Genomic DNA, 9,298 nt, shown 5'->3' with positions numbered 1-9,298 from the left:
TTAGGACTGCAGAGAGGGGGGCAGAGGAGGGGACAGTCCATGTCCCAGTGCCCACCCCATAATGCCACCTGTGACAGCTGTGCCACTGTTTGTGATGGGTGCAGAAATCAAACCATGGACTAAGGGAACACCCTTTTTAAGCATCCACCACTTTTTGCAGTGACCTGCACAAGGGTCATGTGGGGGTTTCCTTCCCTTGGAGTCTGGGTTTCCTGAGAGGAAGGAGAGCTGAAATACAGGAACCAGTGGCTGCACACCTTTGCAGCAGCACAGCAGACCTTCCTCACTGACAGGGCTGTAGGAACCACAGCTGAATCTCCAAACTTCCTGCTGTTCTCCCTCTGAAAGGAGGGCAGATGGGGGAGGACACGGGTGGAGAAGGTGAAGAGGTGGTTCTGTCCTTATAAAGGCCTTGCAAGCACAGCAAAACTGCTCCCAAACCCTTAAATCCACCAGAAAAATAGGTTGTGATACACGTGGGAAATACAAGGAAATGTTTCAGCTAATAAAACACGCTGGACTAGCACCAAACTTCTGCATAAAAGCTGCTTGTAATAAACAACAATTACTTACAGTGTCATTGCAAGATCACGAGAGGACACCGAGGAGTGTCTGGTTCATCTGGCTGAGACCTGGAAAACACAGAGTCCCATCTCAGCACCACCAGCCATGGATGTGGTTTTGTGGGGCTGTTGGAACAGGGGGAAACACTCAAGCTGGGCCACTCTGTGACCTCATCCTGGCCAGAGAGAAGAAAATCTGCCCTTCAGTGAGTCTGATAAAGGAAGAAAACTTCAATTCCGTCAACAGGAACATCAGCGTGGCTGGGTCGGGTTGCAGATCAGTTTTACACCTCTAAAGGGGTTGATGAGACCCTGGAGATAATAAATCCATAAGAGCAACGAGGCTGGAGAAGGGACTGGAGCACAAGTGCTGTGGGGAGAGGGTGAGGGAGCTGGGGGTGTTTAACCTGGAGAAGAGGAGGCTCAGAGGTGACCTCAGCACTGTCTGGAACTGCCTGAAGGGAAGTCCTGGACAGGTGGGGGTTGGTCTCTTCTCCCAGGCACTCAGCAATAGGACAAGGGGGCTCAAGCTCTGCCAGGGGAAATTGAAGCTGGACATCACAAAAAAATTCTTTGCAGAGAGAGTGCTCAGGCATTGGAATGGGCTGCCCAGAGAGGGGGTGGATTCCCCATCCCTGGAGGTTTTTCAACTGAGCTTGGCCATGGCACTGAGTGCCATGATCTGGTAAAGGGACTGGAGCTGGACCAAGGGTTGGACTTGATGATCTTGGAGGTCTTTTCCAACCCAATCCATTCTATGATTCTGTGATTCTACTTTATGCAGCTGTGTAGGTGCTCAGGAGATGAATATGAGTTGATTTTTTACAAACTTCACCTATGCAGAGTGAGTCATAATTTGCACCTTGCGTCATGCAATAAATGGGTCTGTTGAAAGTCAGCCCGCTGTGAACGGGCTGTGAGCTCTCCAAAGGCAGGAATCCTGCCCTGCTGCCCACAGGCTCCCAGCTGGAGCATCCCAAAGGCTCCTCTCCCCAGGTCACAGTGTGATGGCAATGATAGGAACCAAACAAACAACTGTTTGTTTGTGTATTTGCCGCGTTGCTCTTAAAAGGTCAAAAGTGTCTGACTGAAACGACTGTTTTTATTTCATGAAAGATGAATTCCTGATCATAAATGTGCATTAATCTCATTGCTGCTCCTGCTGTGCCTGGTAATGCTGCTGCTTTATTCAATTATGCCTCGCATCAACTTTTTAATGAATACCTACGTTAGGAAAACCTTGAGAGTTTTGATAAATAACATCTGCTTTTGTGCCTTTCAACCCCAGGCTGCTGCCTGAAGGAAACGTTTCTATTTTGTAGTCAGCCAGGAGAAAGGAAAAGCAAGTGGAGAGGAGGTCTACATGTTCACAGGGACCTCAGCAGTGAGCAGACAGAATAATCATCTTTTGTTGAATACAACATCACGAAAAACAAAGCAAACAATGCCCTTTTGTTCCGAGCAAGAAAGGCAGGGCTTTAATAGTCTTTAAACGAGATAGAAAATTTCCATCCAAATGGAACCATGGAGTAGGTAGACACATTACAATGTTTGGAGTTCAGTGATTAAATTTAATACTGTGCCAGGCAGTGATTAGTTGATGGAGGGTGTTCACAACCAGAGGACAAACAAGGGGAATGTGGCTCCAGTTTAGTAGTTTGGGGTTCAGCTTCTGCTTTAGTCACAGGGGCAAGCAAAAAAAAGTTTAGTTTGGTTTATTTCCCCCAGGAAACACAGTGCAATTGTGAACACAGGCTGGCTGGTACCTGCTACTAAAACTTCAGCTTTCTGATCCAAGAACAGGATCTGTGCTGAGGTACCAGCAAAGCACAGAATCACTCCCTTTTCTTCAGCATTTGGTACCAGCCAAAGCACAGAAACATTCGCTTTTTCTTCAGCATTTGGTACCAGCAAAGCACAGAAACACTCCCTTTTTCTTCAGCATTTGGTACCAGCAAAGCACAGAAACATTCCCTTTTTCTTCAGCATTTGGTACCAGCCAAGCACAGAAACACTCCCTTTTTCTTCAGCATTTGGTACCAGCAAAGCACAGAAACATTCCCTTTACTCACCTCAGGGCAGCTGAGACTTCAGCAACGATTCACCGGCTTTGCAGAGGATGAGCAAGTTCATCTTCTGGTTTTCTCAAATGAAGAATTGCCCCTTAAATTCTGAGAAGTGACCTTTGAAGGGAATAAAATTTTCATTTCAGTTTCTGCTAAATGAACTGCTCCAACTCATCCCACCATCTCAAGTGTCAGCACCTGGAGTCTTGCATAAGACTCAGCTCTCACAAAATAGAAGCAAAATTAAAGTATGAGCAGTAAAATTCTAAAAATTAAATAAAACCAATCAATTAATTCCTTTTTTCTTCCTTTGCTGTTATCACCTATTCCTACATTCCAAGCAAAGGCCATCATCAGTGTAATCTTGAAGCAAGTCCTCTTACATTAATACCTGCTTTGGACCAGACCTGCCCTCAGCTGCATTAGTACAAATCTGTTGTCTTTTCATGGAATTTCTCCAACTCTGTTTTGGTCTAAGCAAGATCAGAATCTTATTTGGGTTACAATTGGCACGGTTATGCTAAAGGTCAGCATTGGTGCAGGCCACAGACTTTGTTGTGAAATCACATCTATTCAAGGGGAAAAGAATTCACAATTATGACTTATTATAATAGTAAAGTAACATGACTTAAAAAGAAAACAACTTGTAGATAATATTTCAAGCCTCTTGCTTGAAATTTGAAACCCATCCCTCAATTATCAATAATTAATCATGCAGCATGTTAAGTGTTCAAAGGATGAGGTTTAGTGGTGACCATGGTGCTGGTGCTGGGCTGATGGTTGGACTTGAGGATCTTAGAGGTCTTTTCCAACCTTAGCAATTCCCTGATTCTACATTCTATGCACTGTCAGCTGCAGTTTCACTGCGAGCAAACAAAACAAAGAAGTCCAGGAAAAACTTTCTTGGAGTCTATTTAACACTTCACGTGACTGGATGTGTCAAGCTCCTCTGGAATCCTCTGTCACAGGCACTTCCCCGGCTGCCAGAGGGGCTGGGAGCTCTTCCCATCCATGGGACAAGCCACCGATCTGCACCTTAAGAAAAATTTCCCACTTATTCCTTGCTGTGATTTGTGCTGCAGGTGGTGGCAAGACATAAATCCCGGAGGCTGCTCCACGATGATGGAATGCAGGCAGTGGAGCAGTTTACTGGAACAGCAGCAGCTCCTGATGCCTTTGCAATGCCAGGTTTAGCTAGAAAGGCACAATATTTCATATTCTGAGAAGCTGAGCTAGACCATGTTGGCAGAGAGTCTGTCTGCCTGCCCAGGGCGGGGCAGGTATTTACTATCTCTGTAATGACTTCCTACTGCAAGTGGGTCAGGTAATTCAAACAACTGCCAGCACTGCCTTTGGTGGAGCCTGGTGGAGTCTGGCCTGTAAGTCAATACAGCCCTCGGCTGCAGAGGGCTCATCCTCTGCCATGGGATGTCTCAGCCGTTTCCTAGCACTGCCCCTCCAACAAATCCTTCACTTTATCTCCCTCCCATTGTACCCTGGGCGGTTTCACGGCTGAGGCCGCTGTTGCTGCTCTTTCTGGTGTCTGTGGCCTGGTGTGAACTGGAAAAATACCTGCTGAAAAAAGCAGGCAAGTTCTTAAATGATACCAGAGGTCCCTCCTTTCTGTGCCTCTGCTGTGGGCAACCACTCAGTTTGTCAGTTCTGCCTGTCCAGCTCCAAACCAAATAACCTGCACAAATAATTGGGTTTCTAACAAAACCTGCAGCAGGAGATCAGCTTGTTGCATGTGATCAGTGCAATGCTCGGCTTCCCCCACCCTGACCCTGGTGTTCCAACACGTGGATTGTGTTGGTTCTGGCAGCTGGGGTGGGGTAAAAGGCATTGTGTGTGTGTGGTGGGGTGGGAAATCCCAGACTGGGCAAGACTGCAGAGGTGCTGCCTTCAGGGGGACTAAGAAATAACTTATTTCTTGTTGAAGTGTTAAAGAAAGGGATGAAGTAACTCAAATGGTAAGAAAGAACTGGCAGCTTCCACACGGTCCCTTGAGGCTCTGGGGATGGAGCAGGATGACCTGTCCACTGGCAAAGCAGGACAAGGAGTTGGATTTTGATGATCCTTTTGGGTCCCTCCCAACTCAGAATACTCTGTACAAAGCAGCCTCATCACCAGGCAGTGCAGCAGCCCCCAAGAGCTGCTGGAGAAGGACACACCAGTCATTGACAGGACCCTGCCAGTACACACAATATTCTTGTTTGCCAAAAGCACAGTGCTATGGCTTTGTTCCCCACAAACATTTTGGGCAATGCTGTTCAGACTGTACCAATTCACTACACTGTCTGGCTCTGGAAGGGAGCAGGAATTTTGACAAGATTTGCAGGGACAACTCTTGGTAAGAAATTCAAAGTTGTTCTGGCAGACCAGAACTGGAGAGGATCTGAGGAGTGAGGGGATCCTACAGAGACAAGTCAGTGCAACCAAGAGGTGTCACCGTGTTTTGGAACTCAGACCTTTACTGAAAACCAAATCAGCAAAACAAAAAGATATTCCATGTCCCTGGTGGGTCTGGATTAGACTGATGTCCTCTGGGGAACAACTTTATGGGTCTAGCAGTTTAGAGTGGCTTTTTGAAACAAAATTTCTAAAAATTAACAAGATATTTCACAGATGAACTGCCTTGTCATGAAAAGTTTTTGGTTGTCTCTCTTTCCAAACAAGCACTTTCCTGTTAAGAACAAATGAATGTCAATATTATTCCTGAATGTATTTGGAAATTAATACTCTGTGTGTCACTTCAAAGTGCTCTGTTTTGCTCTTCTCAAGTTGCTTTGCCCCATAACATCAACCACAAGCACAGCAGTGAGTGAGTCAGGACCCAGCGCCGGCTCCAGGAGCAGGAGAGATGCCTCGGTGTGTGGTGAGGGAGCAGCAGCGTGTGGGAACAGCTGAACGGGCAGGGACTGCCAGAAAGAGGGAACTCTCCCCTGTAAAACATTTATTTCAAGCTCCTGCACCCCCCATCGAGGCAGGAGACTGTCCCAGAGTGGGTCTGAGGGAGCAGAGCGTGTGCTGGGAGGACCCGAGCCCTGAGTGGGAAGGTGCCCACAGGCTGCGGCCCCTCTGCTTTGGGAAGGGTTGCCAAGGGCCGGACACAAAAAGGCCTTTCAGAAGTGCCCCATAAAACACACCTGAAGAAAGGCCATGAGGAGGGGGCTCAGGCTCCCTCTGCTCCCCCCTGTTTAGCTCAGGTGTTGTTTTTGCACACACAGACTCAGCCCCACCGTACAACGCCGCGCTAAAGGCACCGAGGGCTGGTTACAACTCCATCCAAGAGCAACAAGGGCTTTTCCACAAGCAATCCTTTGTGTTTGGGAAGGCTTTGCCCTCGGTTTTACTGTCTCCCAGTCAACTAACAGGTGCTCTGCAGTCAAACGTGAGCTATTTAAGGGCAACCTGCATAACAACTTCCCAGGCTGGCAGGCACCTTAAATAGCAGTTGGGGACTGGAATGGGTGAGTTTTATGCAGACAAACAGGAACACTCCCAACAGGAAAAGAAGGGAGGGGGGAGAGGAGGGAAAATGATATCTTTCTGAGGTCCATTTAGTTTTCTCTTTCATATGTTGGCATAATAACCCTCTAAGAAGAGAACGAGACTCCCAAAACCAGACACTGTGATAATGTGACATTAGACAGAGGTTGTTCTTAAAACTTTGCAGTTTTGTTTTGGTCAACAGCATAATGTGCTGCTTGTATATGGTATATTTTCTCCACTTTGACAGGGCACAGATAGACTTTACTGGTAATACTGAAAGTGTGTTATTTCAGGCAATTTGACTTAGGGTTTTTTCCCCTGGAGAAAGCACTTTGGGGTAGGGGGAAAAAAACAAGTGAAAACTCTCTCTCAGCTCAATGCCAGATGTGCCATTTTGCATTGTAAAGCCACACCAGAATTTTATAAGCTGTGCAACTGCTCATTTGTGCTCAGATCAGATTTTTGAAGTCTGTTTCTAGGATTAGTGTGTTGTATGGCACAGAATGTGATGTCTGTCAAACAAAAGGTCCTGCTAAGGATCACAGAATCCCAGACTATTCTGAGTTGGAAGGGACCCACAAGGATCATCGAGTCCAGCTCTCAAGTCAATGGCCCACACAGGGGATTGAACCCATGACCTTGGCATTTTTACAACCAAGTTTTAACCAATCTCAGAGAATCAGGGAGTCATGGAATGGGTTGGGTTGGAAGGGACCTTGAAGATCATTAATTCCAAGGGACACCTTCCACTAGACCAGGTTGCTCAGAGTCACATCCAGCCTGGCCTTGGGCACTGCCAGGGATGGAGAATCCATTGAATATACCCTGCCTTATGGCCACAGAGAGATAGAACCAACCATGGTTTTCTTTGGGCTCATATCACCCAGGACAGGCTTCTGGATTCTTGCAAATCCATGTGGAAACAAGTCTTGTGGCCAAAAAATACCCGTGAGCCCTCATGATCTCCTGGATGTATAAAGTCATACTCATTTGTGAGAGGCAGTGCAGTTACTCAAGGGTGAAATACATCCCTGCCTAAGTGTTAAGTTTCCAGGCAATGATGGAATTGTGTTATTCAGGAGATTGTGACATTACTGGAAGTGCCATCATTTCTGTCAGCGGAATATTTCAGTCTGCACAGAAACAAACTCTCTCCTCTTCCCTGTCCTCTTCTCCCCCTGTGCCAATACACAAGTCCTGGCATTGTGTCTTTTTATATTCAGTCCTGACTATCGGTATTGGTGGGGCTTGGGAATAGTTGGGCAGGAGAGACAGGGAGGAGGGATGTGCATGGGCAGAGCTGGCTGTGAAACAAGAGGTTGTGGCACAGGGAGGGTCAAACCCATCAACAGCACCCACAGTGTTCTAACAATGAAAAATAGATGTAGTTCTAACACATTACACCAGGCTGATCACACATAGACTTGGGAACAGAATTCCCAGTGGGAGCCACCAGAGCACCAAAACTACTGCCCAACAAAATCCACAAAGCAGCATCTTCTCAATGAGACATTCCCTGGAATATACAGAGTGTGTGGACTGTCTCTGTCTGCACCTACAGAAGGCACAACTGGCTGGAATTCCCTGAGATCAGCTCAGTTGGTTCAAACTTGTCTGTAACAATGCCAAGGTCAGGGGTTCAATCCCCTGTGTGGGCCATTGACTTGAGAGTTGGACTCGATGATCCTCGTGGGTCCCTTCCAACTCAGAATAGTCTGGGATTCTGATTCTGTGAATTCCACATGCACAGGGATGCTGGATGACACCATTTCAGCTGGAGGGCAGCTGGGGCAGCTGGGGCAGAGCTGCTCTCTGCAGACTTAGTATCAGTTGTGCGTGGGCCACCCCCGCGGTGCGTGACCCCTGACAGTGGGAAAACTTGTCTGGTTCTGGTGGAGGGATTTTCCTGAACTGGGTTAAAGAATATTTATTGAGCTAAAGTCTGCAGCTGCTGGGGCTGCTCTGGGCTGGCATGAGCACAGCTGAGACCTTTGGTCCTCTTTCATCTGCCACAGTGCAAAGATCAGTGTCTGATCATTTTTGTAGTCATTCAATGCACAGACCAGAAACTCAGAACTGGGTTTCTGGATCCCTTGATCCTTCAGACAGAGAAATCTGACAATTTCTCAGACCACAGGCAACTTAAAAATAGCACTTGTTCCAGCACAGCCACACACTGTTGTTCTTGAAATCTGGGTTAGAAAACACTTCCAGAGACTCCAGAAGAGAGAGGCCTGAAGCAGAGCATGTCTGTGACTGCATTCCTGTATCCAAACAATTAACCCTGTGAACGGAAGAGCTACTGATGCCAGACTTGCTATTGATTTTGTTCCTTGAGACTAATTCCTACATGGATTCCCCAGTGTCTAGTAAATTTTCATCCCTATAGAGGGGAAGAGGGAGGCACAAGAGCAGGAGGGACAATTGGGCCCCTGCACTTTATTGTACTTGTAATTTTCACTGAACATCCAGGATTTTATTTTCAAGACCTCTATTATTAATTTGAAGAACAGGTTGAAAAGTTAAAGGAGTAGAAATCCTTCATTCTCTCTGCCTGCAGACTTTGTCATGTAAGGAAGGAAGCAGGTGCTGGTGACAGCTGTGCAGGAACCCTCTGGAGTTCCTACCAGAGCTTTTTAGGATTACTTCTGGGAAAGCAGAGCACAGACCTCCCCTGCACTAATGAACAGGAACAATTTTGTATTTATTTACTGTTCCCCCTCATGCTTTGGGGGAAAATTTCCTGGGGCTGTTTCTCCTGGAGGAGAAGACCCTCACAGACTCATCTAAAGTTGATCAACAGCTGCAGATTTGAAGTCAGGTGGACGTGACTGAGGAGTGTCCCTCCCTGCCACACATGCCCACTGCAGGGGTTTATTAGCCCACACAGCAACTGCAGCTGCCTCCTCTCTCCTTACTCGAGCACATTTGCACTTAGGGATCTTGCTGGCCAGCAGAAAGCCACTACCTGTTGGTACAGTCTAATAAAACAATGAAAGCAGAGCAGCACAAATGTCACCTTAAGCCGGTGCAGGGACCTACAGTTATTTCCTACACAGACACATTAAAACATTTTACTGTTTCAGGCAGTCTCTCAGCATTATACACCTCTTCTCTTGCCCCTTTCCACACACCAGTTGCAATATTTGGATGACTTCCACTGCATTTTCTATTATG

General features: G+C 46.8%; 1 long non-coding RNA gene across 1 annotated transcript in view; it reads right to left on the bottom strand.

Moving 5' to 3' along the window:
* Positions 1 to 576: 576 nt before the first annotated feature.
* Positions 577 to 9,298, bottom strand: part of LOC139676089 (uncharacterized) — a 44,323-nt gene continuing 35,601 nt past the window's right edge. Inside the window, exons 2-3 of the long non-coding RNA XR_011698587.1 lie at positions 2,636 to 2,746; positions 577 to 632 (exon numbers count right to left, since the gene is read on the bottom strand). This is a non-coding gene — a long non-coding RNA (uncharacterized lncRNA). The remainder of the gene's footprint in view (positions 633 to 2,635; positions 2,747 to 9,298) is intronic.

The sequence above is a fragment of the Pithys albifrons genome, chromosome 10 (genome assembly GCF_047495875.1).
Source record: "Pithys albifrons albifrons isolate INPA30051 chromosome 10, PitAlb_v1, whole genome shotgun sequence".
Taxonomy (NCBI): Eukaryota; Metazoa; Chordata; class Aves; order Passeriformes; family Thamnophilidae; genus Pithys; species Pithys albifrons.
Note: the sequence above shows the minus strand (reverse complement) of the source record. Positions and strands in the feature narration are given on the sequence as shown.